This window comes from Pinus tabuliformis, chromosome Q (genome assembly GCF_031772625.1).
Source record: "Pinus tabuliformis cultivar Carrire ecotype Pingquan chromosome Q, CPIR1, whole genome shotgun sequence".
Taxonomy (NCBI): domain Eukaryota; kingdom Viridiplantae; phylum Streptophyta; class Pinopsida; order Pinales; family Pinaceae; genus Pinus; species Pinus tabuliformis.
Genome location: NC_142296.1, coordinates 971,736,863 through 971,753,018, shown reverse-complemented (window position 1 = coordinate 971,753,018; position 16,156 = coordinate 971,736,863).

Genomic DNA, 16,156 nt, shown 5'->3' with positions numbered 1-16,156 from the left:
GAGGATATACACTAGGAACAAACCCTAGAGAAAGAAGAAATGAATCTGACCATATCTTGTAATGCATTGGTCGGAATTACCACTCCTAAAACTATCAAGATAGGACATATCAAGAAGCAAAAGGTAATAGTGTTGATTGATTCGGGAAGTACCCATAATTTTATTCATTGTAAGATAGCCAAGGAATTGAATTGCTTCCTATATCCAACACCAGAGTGTCAAGTGATGGTTGCAATTGGAGGAACCATAAATCGCTCTGGAAAGTGCCATAATATCAAGCTATCCATGGGAGAATATGTATTGAATAGCCCAATGCTTTCCATTCCAATGGGTGGTGCTGATGTTGTACTAGGATTCCAATGGCCACAATCCTTGGGTATAATAGCTTTTAAATTTCAATAACTTTTCATGAAATTTTCTTCAAAAGGAAAAGAAGTTGAATTGAGGGGTATCACAGGGAAACCGAGAAAGATAATCAGCTCTAATGGAATGACAAAGCTTCTAAAGAAAGAACAAAGAGGTGTAATTGCACAATTATGTTCGCTAGAGGTTCCCACATCCAAATCATCTATTTCTCCAGATCTTAAAAAATTATTGGACAATCATTCCAAGGTATTTGAGACTCCCAAAGGTGTCCCACCTATTCGTGATCATGATCATGCTATTCATTTGATTCCAGGAAGTTTTCCTCCAAAAATCAAGCCTTACAGATATCCATATGCCCAAAGGAGTGAAATTGAACGTATGGTTGCAGAAATGCTAGAGGTTGGTATAATTATCCAACCAAATTCGATAAACGAAGCAAGGGATGAATGGAAGAATGACGAAGCAGGGTGGGAACTCATTCAAAAGTTGTAGAAGATCCTAGTTCAAACAATATTTCCAGAACTTGACAAGGAAGGAAAAATCATATTAGAACCTGAAGCATTCATAGAACCAAGAAATCGACAGCTACGAAATCAATCAATTTTAGGGTATCTCATCAAGTGGAAGAAATTACCCACTGAAGATTCCACATGGATGGATGATAATTTTATACAGAAGAATCCATAACTACTCAAGTGTTGAGGACAACACTTTTTGAAGGAGAGAGGCATGTTAGGTCCCTATACTACTAGTGTAACCCCTATTGTTATTAGTGCAACCCCCTTATTATATTGTTAAGCCCATGTATTCTCCATATTTTTATTATTGTGCCCCATAGAAGCCCACTATTATTATTGTTGTGCCTTTACATTATTATTGTTATGTCAACTTTGATTATATTATGACCCCTTAAACTCTTATATATAGAAAGGAGGTCTTGTCATTTGTATCATCCAAGAATTGTTCATTTGTATAATGTAAAGGAGGTTGCCCCCTCAAAGAGGCTTATTTCTAAGGCGTTGATCTATCTTTTCTATCTTTTTGAGAGCTGGTTTGATAATAGATTCACACACACACTCTTGCTTTGAATGAAATTATACACACACTTGCTTTTAACTAAAATCACACTTGCTTGAAATCGAAACCTTAACACTGTAAATGAATCTACTCTTGACAAAAAGAAGGATTATCTCTGCAAATTAAAATCCTATCTATATAACTGCAATGTAAAGTTATGTTACTGATCCATGTAAACTTATGCTTTGTCCATGTGCATAAGAGATCTCACATCACTCAACAATAAAAATAAGTAGATGAACCTGCTATAAAAACAGTCTTAAACTCACATTCAAAATTAAAATTTAAACCAAAATAATCCTACAGAAAACATAGAACGAAATACCTAACTACAATTAAAAGGAAACCTTACTATTTCGACGGGGCCCTCCTACGAGAAGAAGGTATCAGTATGATGCTTTCACGGGATGATTAACCATGCATTGGAATCGTACAACAAAGAAACAAAACAAAAACAGAGATTGTATTTTCAAAAACAGATCTTTTCAAACAATAATCATCATCTTGATCAAATAGATTACAATGTTTTATAGATCTCTGAAGCAACTAGAAACTCAGAATTTCATTGCATGAATTCTGGCCATGAGATCTCAACAAATCAATTTGAGAATAAAATCAAATATGTTTTGAAGGATTTTAGGATAAAATATGAGCCCAGATATGTTCATAATGATCTTCTTGCCACAAATTTTCTAAATAACAACTTGTTCTGGCCTCTTTGTTGACTGTGCATTAAATGACAAATTGAAAAACCGTTTATCCATGTAATCTGCAAAATAAGGCTCCAAAGAACTTCGAAAATATCTGAAATGGTAATGAATTTGAGAAAATTTCTTGTAGAGAACCTAATTGGGTTCGTGCTAAACAAAACCCATATTTTCCTTTTCCGAAATTTGCTTTCATTTTCTCAAAAAATGTGTTTTAAGTCGACTATTCAAAACTACTGCATTTTTCCCTTGATTTGATGTTGGAGGTCCACACATGCGAGTTGGGTCGAATTTGAGCAATAAAAATCCATATTGGAACCTTTAGAAACAATGTCTATGTGTCGGATTTCCTTCTAGAGTGGTGCTACTACCTCAACCATGGAGATAACTATGGAAACTTGACAAAACTGCAGAAACTTGAACTTGTTAAACTTCCATTATTAAAACCATGCAAAATTCTTCTTAATTCATTAAAAATAATGGAAATAATAATAATAAACCATGTAAACATGTATGCGGGAATTTGGTGCGTTTATGAATAAATATTGTTAAAAATGATGACAATGGTTGAATGAAATGATGCATAAATGGATGGTTTCATCAACAAAATTATGACAAATTGGAGGCCCAACATTCCCTCACACCATAGATTTCGCATGTCCTCATGCAAACAAAGCATTGCAAAGTTTCATAATCCAACCGGTTCCTTGTGTTCCTTTATTCTCTCATTTCAATTAAATCCTTGACCAAAGCTCCAGGAGAGCAATATTGACCTTCTATCTCAATAAGATGCACTTTTCTCTCTCTATTTTTTCAAGATTACAGATCTGGTAACATAACTCTTTGTTCTACATTTTCTTGTTGTGCCATTAGAGTAAAAAATAAGAGTTACCCATACTCCTTTGAAATTCAAACAACTTGAAGTCTTCACATGCTAGGTTACTCATGGATGCTATAAAGGTAGAAGTGATGTTTGCTAATTTGTTCTTCTCTAATAAAACAAACATCTATGCATTACTTATTACCCCCTTTCACATTATCATATACAACTTGTGTGAAGGGCAAGGGTGCCCACAAAGTAGCACATCCAAGTACTTTTTCATTGTTGTCAAAGCCTTTGCAAATTCATGTTTTTTTTATAATAATAAAATATCTCTTTTAATAACTTGGAAACTATTTATGAAGTTCTTGTCACTACTTAATTATGCCCAATTTTTTCAATCCTTGGTAGAATGCCATATTGTGAAGAACACATGGATGGGCCTCTAAATTAGATATAAATTAAGGCCCGTGCCTCTAAATTAAATAATAATTCAATGCCTATGACCATCCTTCAGCACATTAAACCTCTCTTTCTACATTAAATAATTTATTTTTAACTTCAATATATTCATTAGGAAGGTTTATGAATAATTGGATATTTGTGCCTAATATTATGTATTTTTTGTAGAATATTATGGGAATATTGGGTAGATTATGAAGATTTGGAAGAGGAGATAATTTAGGGACTTGTTCCCTACTATATGAGGATCAATAATAAATAATTAATCAACAAGATATTATGGAATTATGACACAGATTGTGGAACTCCAATGATTGAGAAAATTTAGGAATGTGTTCCCTGCCATTTAATGCAAATTCCTAGTATTAGGGACCAGATCCACTAATCAAGGGATTTTGGTGGGGAAAAATTCCTCCAGTCATGGGGAATGATTCGTACTCATTCTTTATAAGTACCAAGTCGAATTTTCCTCTAGACATAGATTTTCATTAGTGCTCTTGTGGAGAGAACTTTTATTTCTGCAGCTCCATTGTATTTTCTTGCAAGGATGTAATTGTATTGATGAAAATAATGAAGATTGGTGTCATCTTCAGCTTCTAAATCTTGTTCTCCTCCATGTTCTATGATTTTCCTTGGGCTTGGCCATCCCAAGAGCCTCTGAGCCCTTTTGTATCTTTTTCTTCTTATTCACATGCATATCTTGTTTTTATTTCTTTCTATTTCTGCATTTAGAATTAATGATTTCTTGTTGTAGGATAGAGTTAAATGGTTGATGTAAGTTCTTTTGGGGGATCACAAGAATTATTTCATCCTTGGAAAAGCTTTGTAAGTTCACAGTAATCATTGATCTGCTTGGATTAGTCTTCTTATTCCCAAATCTAGATTTTTGGAACTCCTTTGTGGCAAAGAACAGTAAATTTCTGCTATTTTTTACATCATGCTAACTAGCTTCAATCGAGTTGATTCCACTTGCATTAAATCAAAAAAACATTCTAGTTCATAACAAAAATTACCCCACTGCATTTGCACTTGATTAGGTTAGGCATTTTTTAGATTTACCAGCTCACTAGTTCTCGAATTTGTAGATTTTCAACTAGTAATGTTTTTATATTTTTTAGCATGGGTTAACAGAGGTATTTTTGAGTGATTCCACTTGGAATGGGGACCTAAGACATCCTAGTTAATAAATAAATTTGTCTCATCCAATTTGGATTTGATTTGCTTGGTCATTCGATGAATTATAGTAAATTTGTACTTCCGGTAGGAAATCACTATAGCATCCTGTGGGAAATCCTGTTTTGAGCCCAAGTTGAGAAAAATCATCATTGAAGTTGGGATTAGGCCTCTACTTGACCTCCATGCCATCAATACCATGTTAACCCTCTTGCTTCTCACTTAGGTCAGCATTTTGATAGTTTTCAATGGTAGGATTTGATTTCCATTTCTTCTATCTTCAATCTTACATTAGATCTCATCAATGTTTTATATCATTCTACAAAGTTTTCCTCATACATGAAGTAGACAGCTAGCTCATGAAATTCTTCTTATTTGCATGATTTTTGGTAAATGTCAATGTTTCATGCAGTGCAGGTGTTTCAATAGTACATAGAAATTTCATGATCAGCAACCTCATCCCAACTTCATCCACCCATGGTCCTCACTTTCTTTCACTAAACCCTCACCAATTTCATCATTTCACGAGGAAAATTCTCCAAGATTTTTGAGCAAATCCGGTCATATCTCAACTTTGATTTTGAGTTCTGAAGTGGTCCTAGGCACTCCCTTGCCTCATTCCATCCACCAACCGCCTTTCCTAAGCTTTCCATCACCTTCAACATCCATCATTTTGCTCTCAGTTGTATCCTGTAGGATTTCAGGGGATCCTGTAAAGGCCTGTTTTGAGGCCAAATTGAGGGAAAAGCCTCTAGGAAACTAGCAAAGGGTCCTTACTTGTCCCCCAAGCCTTTTGACCATTCACCATCATCTTGAAGCCACCTACCACATCACCAAAAGATATTAGCTTTCACACTCTCACATGAAAAAAAAAGACAAAAAGAAAAACAGATTTATTTTATTCATTCTCATGCACAGCAGTAGAAGGTTTGATGGTTTGAATCTGCATTCTTAGGACAGTAGGATTTCATACATGTTAACTTAGCATTCTTTTGAAGCAAAGCCTCTTAGCAGTTAGTTAGAAAATGGTGTGTTTTAGCATTTGATTTCAGTCTCTTTCCTTGTACTTTCTTTCTTGCAATATGTTAAAGTTCCATTTCGAACATTTCATTTTCTGCAATTAGTTTAGGATTTGACTTCAATACATGTACTCCATTACATCATGACAGCAAAGGAATGATACATTGTATGTCGCACATATAATTCTAATACCTCTTAAGTTTGTACGAACCTCGGGTTGATAATTAAATTCGGTAGCCTTGGGAGTTGCAGCATTCTTGTTGCAATACAAAGGCTCATCACACATCAAGACTCTTACTACATCCATAGAATGTGTTTCCCATCCTTGTGAAATTCTTCCCATTAGCATGGTTGGAAATGATCATAAATTGCAGCCCATAATGTTTGTCTTCTTATCATCCACGCATAGAAACCTTTTTCATAGCAGCCAATCATACTTCAATGGTGTTGTAAAATAGTTTCTTCAAGAGCTCACCAACTAATGAATGATCTTCATGTGAAACATGAGTGATTTTTTTGTTAATGCAAACAGACTTCCCATTGTGAATTTCTGACAAGATGAGTTGCACATAACACAAAATAAGAGTTGTTTGTGAGGGTTGTACAACTTATCAAAACCTAAAATATGCTTCCAAGTGATTTCAAAAGTGTATGAACAAAGCCTTGTTGCAACCTTCTTCTTCCTGTGACTTTGTACTCATCATTTCTTGGCTTCCATTAAAAATCTGAAGATGAACAATATGACACATAATTGAAGTGCTCCATGTACTTTTTTATCATGTGCTACAAACATGTACTATGATGGTTCATTAAGAGAATCATCTCCATATTTTGAATTAGACTCATATGAAAGCCAAAAAGGTTAAATTGTTCATCAAGGAAGTATGAATCAATTTGTATTGCAGCAAAAAGAGAAAGTTAAACATGAGAATAGTGGGAGACAACATTATTACTAGGGCAAAAATAAGACCTTATGAAGGAAAAGATTATGCAGTCATGGGATGGGGTTCAACCATAATAAGGTTTGTAGAGTATCCAATAAGGTATGAAGGCTGGAAAAAATTATTGGGATTGATTATGCATGCAAAGTAGAATATGAATGAAGGATTGAAAAAATGGTTTGAAGAATGTGGATATGATAGGGTGAAATACATAGATCACATGTTTTACAATAGCTTTCTTATTACAATTTTCAAAAATTTCAACAGTTAAAAATTTAAGGCTAGTTTTACCTGAAGTTTTCTTGTTGGATTTGAATAATATAACATGATTTGATGGCTGATTTGGTTCAGGTACTCTGCTCCATGATGCGTTGACCATCACTTTGACCTTGCTCCACAAAATGCATCTTTTTCATGTAGCAAACTTGTTTTTTCAATTTCTCTCAAACGGTAAATCATATTCTTCTAAAATTTTCTGAGGTTGTTATCATTAATATTATGCATCTTCCCACAAAATATCTTGGCCAATGGGTGCACGAATCTCTAGAAAAATGAGAAATGGTTGTAGATGACAACAGTGAATTTCATGAAAAATACACTGGAATTTCTTGAAATTTTGTGTATTTATTTACCCTATCTCAATGCATTTATCATAAAAATTTCAGAACTAACGGATGCACGTTTGCAAGATATGGTCGAATTAATTTATGTCTTGTTTCACCATTCACGTTGTCCAACGTTGTAACAAAACCATATGCCACAAACTCATTTTAAGGAAAAAATGTGTGATTCAAAAGGGAAACAGCGTATTTTTACCTTTTTTACTGCCACATGCCTTCAGAATCCACTTTTGATGACGAAAAGTTGTTGTGAAAAAATACCAAATTTTGTATTAATTTGTGCACAGTGGTAAAAATTAAAAATTTGCCTTAAAACCCCACTGAAAAGTCCAGGAAAATTGTACTTTTTTGGAATTATGCCCAAGTTTTACTCAATTTACCATATTCTGAGAAAACCCAATAGCTCAGAATTTTTTGTTTATGCTTCAATCTCTTGCAATATTTGTGCTAAAACTGCCTCTCGAACAAGCTGCTACAACAAAAAAATGTTACAGCAATAGCTACAGAAACTGCAACTTTCTGTAGTTGTTGCAGAAAATGTCAATTCTTTTCAGAAAATGTCAAATTTTTCATAAAATTGTTTTCTCCGAGTTTGAACTACTGATTTGAATTGTGTACTGCAAGCTGAAGTAGAAACCATGAAACATAATGCATATTGACTGAAATAGGCCCAATTTTATTGATTTGCTTTGAAAATGAAATGAATGAAAATGAGTTGTAGTGGTGCCATCATGTTGTTGTTGAATGACAAAAAGTTGAACATGCTGCTACAAGAAACCAATAAAATATGTTGTTGCAAGTTTTTATTGATTCCATAAAACCATACAGTCTTTATCAAAACCAAAATTCATGGTACAATTCTTACCATGCGAATGAATGTGCTGAAGTCAAGCATGGAAAGAAATCATTGGATCACTGATCACTGATGAAAATTGTTAACGAATGTGAGACAACTCACCAATAATGTAAATGAGTGTCAAGGTACCTGATGCATCTTGACAGGGACGAATGAATGTTTTGAAGTTGAGTCACCTGCAATATCTAACAATCAAGAGACATTGTTGTATTCCCATCATTGTCAACGAGGAGGCTTGTTATTGATATATGCAAGTTCCAAAGCACTCCAAATAATCTTCGATCTTGATCCCAAGATAAGGTGTTGAGGTCGATGGGACAATATTTGTTGGAAGGTGAGCCTTAAGGAATCCCACATCAGCGAACTCGAGCATAGAACCAAAAATGATTTGAAGAACCATAATAAAATATTGAAACCATCATGAAATTGTAGAACTTATTGTGAACATTGCTCACCAGTTGCCTAATTTTCAAGCAAATCTCATAGCCAATTGCACCAACAAGTTGGTTTTCACAATAAGACTTATTTTTCTCTTTACCATTTTTTATTTGTTATTTTTTATATGTCCTACTCTAATTGAAAAATAAATCTCGTTCAAATATATAAATACTTCCAATGGAACCATGTGTGTAACAAGGTGATAGATAAACTCATATGTAGGTTTGAAATATACTCTTTGATATGTACCAGTAATGAGATACCAACTGCCTTGATTGAGATGATGTCAGAAGATACTAAAGAATAGATTACGGGGATCTGATCACTGTCTTGAACCAAGATTCAATGTAATCTTGTCCCCCCTGGATTCCTGCTATCATGCCATGCAAGTCTTCAGAGATGTGATCCCCGTTCATAGAATCTGGTGATAGGAATGCATGAAACTTTTCAATCTCAAGTTCCAACAACTATTCTTTATCGACAGGCATCCATGATTCTTGGACCTTATCTGAATCTTATTCTTCTAGTTGTTGTTCTTCAATGGAAGCTAGAGAATCATTTTGCAATACCTCAACATTGTAAGTGGATTGAGGTGTTTTATTGTTGGGGATCCAAAATGGTTTTGCAGGTAGTGGAGTGGGAATGGATATTTGGGGTGCTTGTGTGGGTGGTAATGGGAAAGGTTGAATTGAGGTCAACTGAGAGTGAAACTGATGTTGTGGTGGAGGTGAATGGTATGGATAACATTGATGTTGGTATTGAGGATAATGAGGGAAACATTGGGGATATGGTGGATTTCCTCTGTAAGGCCCTTGCCAACCTCGTTGCCAAGATTGGTTTTGAGGATGGGATTGAGATGGCAAAGGTTTCCAAGGTAAGGGTGTTTTCCAATTACTTTGAGATTGTTGTGCACAACGTGAATTAATATCTTACATCATACTGAATTGATGATTCTGTCATGGTCTTCTTGGAGCTACATAATAGGATTGTTCCAGTGTTTGATTTTCTCATTTGTAAACTACCTTTAACCTTGGTAATGATGGAAAATCTTTAGTAGTATGTGATCGTGCACAGATTTCACAAATTTTAATGTTATCAAGTGTACATTCATGAAAAGCATGTTTCTTTCTACATTTAGGTCAAAATATAAATTAAGCAAAAATCTCAACTTTTTGCTTGTTTTGCATTCTGAGCATATCAATTTGTTCATTTAAATTACCAAGAATGTCTGAAAAATTGTTAAGCTCAGATTGACTTACCAATACTGATGTCGACTTATTACTCTTTCCATAACTGGATCATGAGGGGATCTTCCATACTTTATTTTTCCTCTTGATATGTTCTTGCATTGTTCACAAATCTCTTGAAATGACAATTGAGAGACATGTCTTTTTCCCACTAGGTTAAGAATATCAATCCATTCATCCATTATAGCATTTAGTAGGAGAGTGTTTAATGTGTCTTATCCTAAATTATGCAATTTAGATCTTTTGATATTATAAGTAAATCTCTTTACTAAATCTTCTAGGCTTTCATCCTCTCTTTGGTTCATCTTAAAGACTTCATTTCTAAGTTCATGGTGTATGCAATAATCTTTATATTTTTCAAAAAATGCTCTTTTCATATCATCCCATGTCTTTATAAAATTTGTTCCTAAAGTCATTCACCATTTAAGAGTTTTATCCTTCAATATTGTCGTAAACAAATTCAATTTTTGAGTGTGTAATGAGTAGCCATAAGATCTACAAATTATTTCAAATTCAAAAAGAAAAGTTATCGGGTCTTATGATCTCATACATTTGAAGTTAGGAAGTACAGATGGAGGGATGTTCTTCGTGTGAACATTGATATCAGTTTCTTGAATGGGAAATCCAAAAGGATCTTCCTAATTTCCATCATCTCCATCCATTTCTTCAACTTTTCTTTTTTTTTACCTCTTCTTCCACCTACAAAAATAAGAATTCATGATGTCGATGTGTGCCTCTTACTGCACAACGTGATATAGTTGGGGTGGTAAGTGATTGAAGTTTTTTAATGAAAAGAAAAATACCCATATATACACTTCCCCGGCAACGGCGCCAAAATGTTCAGTAATTTAATTGATGTTAAATTACTTACATGAATTATCAACCAGGGCAAGTAAACTGATGAAATGTATGTGTGGAGTATGTGCTAGGAGTCTTGTCACTCAAACCATTCCTAAATTAATTTTGAGATATCGAAATGCACATGTTTCTCTACGGCTATGTAAGTAAATAAATCGCTCATAAAAAATGAAATAAATTCTATTGTTTTTTCTTAAAAGAAAGATCACACTCTTCTTGAAATAAAATTCAAACTTGCTTCATAATTAAAAATAAAATCACATACACACTTTGCTTGAAATAAAATCACAATCACACTTGCTTGAAAAGGATTCACACACACTCTTGCTTTGAATGAAATTAAGCACACGCTTGCTTTTAACTAAAATCACACTTGCTTAAAATGAAACCACACTTGCTTGGAATTGAAACCTTAACATTGTAAATGGATCTACTCTTGACAAAAAGTAGGATTATCTCTGCAAATCAAAATCATATCTATATGACTGCAATGTAAAGCTATGTTATTGATCCATGTAAACTTATGCTCTATCCATGTGCACAAGAGATCTCGCTTCACTCAACAATAAAAATGATTAGATGAACTTGCTATAAAAACAATATTAAACTCACATTCAAAATTAAAATTTAAACTAACTGAATCCTACAAAAAAATACAGAACAAAATACTAAATGGGCCCTCTTACTAAAAGCAGGGTCAGTATGATGCTTTCACACTCCTACGAAAAGTAGGATCAGTATGATGCATTCACAATATGATTAACCATGCATTGGAATCGCATAACAGAGAAATAAAACAAAAACAGAGTTTGCATTTGCAAAAACAAAGTTTTTCAAACAATAATCATTCTCTTGATCAAATATATTAAAGTGTTTTATAGATTTCTGAAGAAATTATAAACTCAGAATTTCATTGTATGAATTCTTGCCATGAGATCTCAATAAATCAATTTGATAATAAAATCAAATATGTTTTGAAGGATTTTAGGATAAAATATGAACCCAGATCTATTCATAATTATCTTCTTGCCACGAATTTGCTAAATAACAGTTCATTATGGCCTCTTTGTTCACTGTGCATTAGATGAAATTGGAAAATAGTTTATCCACGTAATCTACAAAATAAGACTCCAAAGAACTTCGAAAATCTCTGAAATAGTAATGAATTTGAGAAAATTGCTCATAGAGAACCTAATTGGGCTCGCAGAAAAAACAAAAAAAAAAAAACAAACAAACAAAAAAAACCCATGTTTTATTTTTCCGAAAATCGCTTTCATTTGCTCATAAAATGAGTTTTAAGTTGACTCATCAAAATTGTTGTGTTTTTCCCTCGATTTGATGATGGAGGTCCACATGCGAGCTCGGTAGAATTTGACCAATAAAAATCCATATTAGAACCTTTAGAAACAATGTTCATGTGCAAGATTTCCTTCTAGAGTGGTGCTACTACTTTCACTATGGAGATAGCTACGGAAACTTGACAAAATTGCGGAAAATTGAACTATTAAACTGTCATTAGTAAAACCATGAAAAAAATTTCTTTATTCATTAAAAATAATGGAAATAATAATAATAAACCATGTAAACATGTATGTGGCAATTTAGTGTGTTTATGAAGAAATATAATTAAAAATAATGACAATGGGTGAATAGAATGATGAAAATATAAATATTTCATCAACAAAATTATGATAAATTAGAAGCTCAAAAATATATCTCATAAAGGGTGGTCAATGAGAAGAAAACAAAAATTAGCAAAAACACAAAAAACAAAAACCATCAAACATAGAAAAGTTTTCAAGTAAGGAGTAGGCCTAGGAAAATGCATGTGTTACAAATCATGTGGAAAAAGTATACGAGGTAGCAATCCATATTCATCTCTCCCTATCAGCCGTATCTCTGCAATCATTTCCCTTCCCATTGTTGAAAAACTGACTTCGCAATGATTAAATGTTACCTTGAAATGAGCAAGGTGATATTTTCAAGGTGATATTATCAATAATGTTAATGGTTTTACATAAATTCATCTTTAATATTATGTATAGATACTCGCCTGTATTATGGTTTCTCGGAACTTTATCTGGTATGGATCGTGTGGCTTTAGATAACTATGAATAACGATGCCAGACTACAAATATGGATACTAAGAGTCGAGTCATTGTGTAAGAATTATCGAATCCCCTCACAAATATTATTTATTCAAAACCCTCCAACCCCTGTATAATTTGTAAAAAATTGCGAACCTACCAGATTTGATTAATTCCACAACCCCCAGCGCAGTGCCAACCTATTACACCTATACTTATGAACAGGCATAAACCCTCCAACCCCTGTATAATCTGCAAAATTTTGCGAGCCTACCAGATTTGATTAATTCCACAGCCCCTAGCGCACTGCCAACCTATTACACCTACACTTATGAACAGGCATAAGATGAAATGCACATGATACCATTCATGACACTGTCAACCATTACGAATCTCAGAAAGCATTAAGAAAAATTGGGATGGAGTATGGAAAGATTACCAAATGCTATAGGTTCCCTATCAACGGAAAGATGAAACGCACCATTCAGTACTTACAATTGCAAAAACTATGAAGTTCGGAGTAAGCCAAAGTGTAAGTTTAAAAGGGTGGACATGACAACAGCACTGGGAGACTAAGTGCTTCATTCATCTGTATCACAAGATAATGGCATTTTTTATTTTGATGACAGCGTCCGTTCATAGACTAACCTCTCATTTATAAGGGTGGACATGACAACAGCACTGGGAATTTCATCTGTATCACAAGATAATGGTATGGAAAATTTTTGGGCGTAAATCACAGGATAAATTATTTGTCTACGCCTTTCGAACCAACAAGTGTGGTTCATAGTCAGGATAAGTAGAAGAAACAGATCCAGCTTACCATGTTAAATAGAAACGCGTCAACAAATGATTTATCCTGTGTTCCCATAAACCTAATATGAATCACAAAAGCCTCAATTCAACAAGATAATGGTATTTTTGAATTTGAGGACAGAGCCAGTTAATAAAATAACCTCTCATTCCTAGGGTATAACATTAGTAGAGTATGGTAATATCTAAATAAGAATAAAAGACACAGTGCTTACTCTGAATTCCTAGGGTATAGTATGAGTAGAGTATGGAAATATATAAATAAGAATAAGAGTGACAATTCTTACTCTGAATGTTGTCGCGATACCAAACACTTATTTTTATTAACTTTTTTAAAATATCAAAAAAATAATCATGAAACTACCACTGTTGGCTGTTGGTATCATCCAAAGCTTCAGCTGAGAAAGTTGCACTGGACAACAATATTCAAAAATATCAACGAAGAGATGAAACGTGCCATGCATACCTGTAAGTGCAGAAACGGTAACGGTGGGAGTAATCCACAATGCAAGTTGAAAAACTAGACAAAACAATATATGCAGAACGTTTCTTTGATCTGGATGGCATCTTGTGAATTTGATTTCAGCGACCATTCATAAACAAACCTGACATTTATATTCGTATTGTGTAAAAATACGTACGAACTATTGGTGGTTCCCATGATTTACACACTACAGTTAATATTAACTACTCTTTACAGATTGTATGCATTTTGAAGGCTTCATTCGGTTGTTTGGATACAACCCGCTGAGATATGGCTAATATTCAAGCACTGTGGCATTGTTTTTTAACTATTTGAAAGGTTCGTTTATTGGTCACATGGTTGAATGAGTTTGGTAAAATATAAAATTGTTTTTAATCAAATTATAATTTAAAAACGATTTATATATGTTGATTTACAGGAGAATTGAACCTTGAATCTTATAGTTGGATAATACTTCATAGATCATCAATTTAACAATTTTACTATTATATAAACCCAGATATATTATAGATAAAGTTAATCTTTAAAATATTATTGTTTTTAACAATTTTATTATTACATAAATCTAGATGTATTACAAATAAAGTTAATCTTTAAAATATTATTATTTTTAAATTTAAAATAAAATTATAATAGTAAGAAAAGTAAAAAATAAAAGAAAGATAAAATAATAGTGATTAATTTTATTTTTATTTTGATTATGGTAAAGAAGAAAATCAAAATAATAAAATAAAAATTAATTTTCAAGAATTCGAAATAATAAAATAAAAATAAATTCTCAAAAAATTTATAGTTAAATTAAATGTTGGAGAATCTCAAAAAAATTGGTTTGAAATAATTTTTTATTTTTATAACATTAAGAGGATTAAAGATGAAAATTACACTCTTTTTAAATATCAATTGTATGCTTATATTGGTTTCAAAATATTTATCGCATTGCAATAACCATGGTCATCCATGGTCAATAACTATGGTCACATTGTGTTGGTCAATTGTGGCCAACCATATTCAATCATGGTCAACCATGGTCCAATGTCGTATTGAGACAAAAATTGTTTCAATCATGGTCAATCATAGTCAATATGAAAATCAACAATGGTCAACCATGGTCCAATGCCACATTGTAACAAATGTTTTCTCAATATGAATATCAACAGTATGTGAATCATGGTCCACCATCATCAACATTTGTCAATCATGGCCGAACATCGCATGTTGACAAAGGTTGCCTCAATATGAAAATCAATCATGGTCACATTGTGTCAAAGATTGTCTCATGGTCCAATGTCACATTGTGACAACCATGGTCAACGTTGTTCCAACGCCACATTCTAACAAGAATTGTCTCAATATGAAAATTAACCATGGTCAACCATCGTCAATCATGGTCAACCAAGGTCCAATGTCGCATTGTAAGAAATATTCTCTCAATATGAAAATCGATCATGGTCAACCATGCTCAACGATGCTCCAAGAAAGTATTGTGAGAAATATTATCTCAATATGAAAATCAACCATGGTCAAACATGTTTGTTTTAGGGTTTATAATATTTATCTTAGGGTTTACAATATTAATACATTGGTTTTATTAGTGCCTTGGGTTTACTAATCTAAGGGTTTATCAATCCTTTAGGTTTATTTATCTAAGGATTCATATTCCTAAGGTATAATATTATTGGTAGGGTTTGTAATATTAACATCAATCATGATCAACCATGGTCTATCATGGTCAATCATGGTCAATATGAAAATCAACCATGGTCAATCATGGTCCAACATCACATTGTGACAAATATTGTCTCAATATGAACATCAAACTTATGTGAATTGTCGTCAACCATGATCAACCATAGTCAATGATGGTCAGCTATCATCAACCATTGTTAACCATGGTCCAACATCAAATTTTGAAAAAGAATGTCTCAATATGAAAATAAACCATGGTCATCCATGGTCAGTGACCATGGTTACATTGTGTCTGTCAACCATGGTCAATCATGTTCAATCATGGTCAACCATGGTCCACAATGGTCCAACGTCACATTTTGACAAAGATTGTCTCAATCTTAAAATCAATCATGGTCTATCATGGTCAATATGAAAATCAACCATGGTCAATCATGGTCAGTCATGGTCAACCATGGGCCAATGTCACATTCTAACAAATGTTGTCTCAATATGAGCATC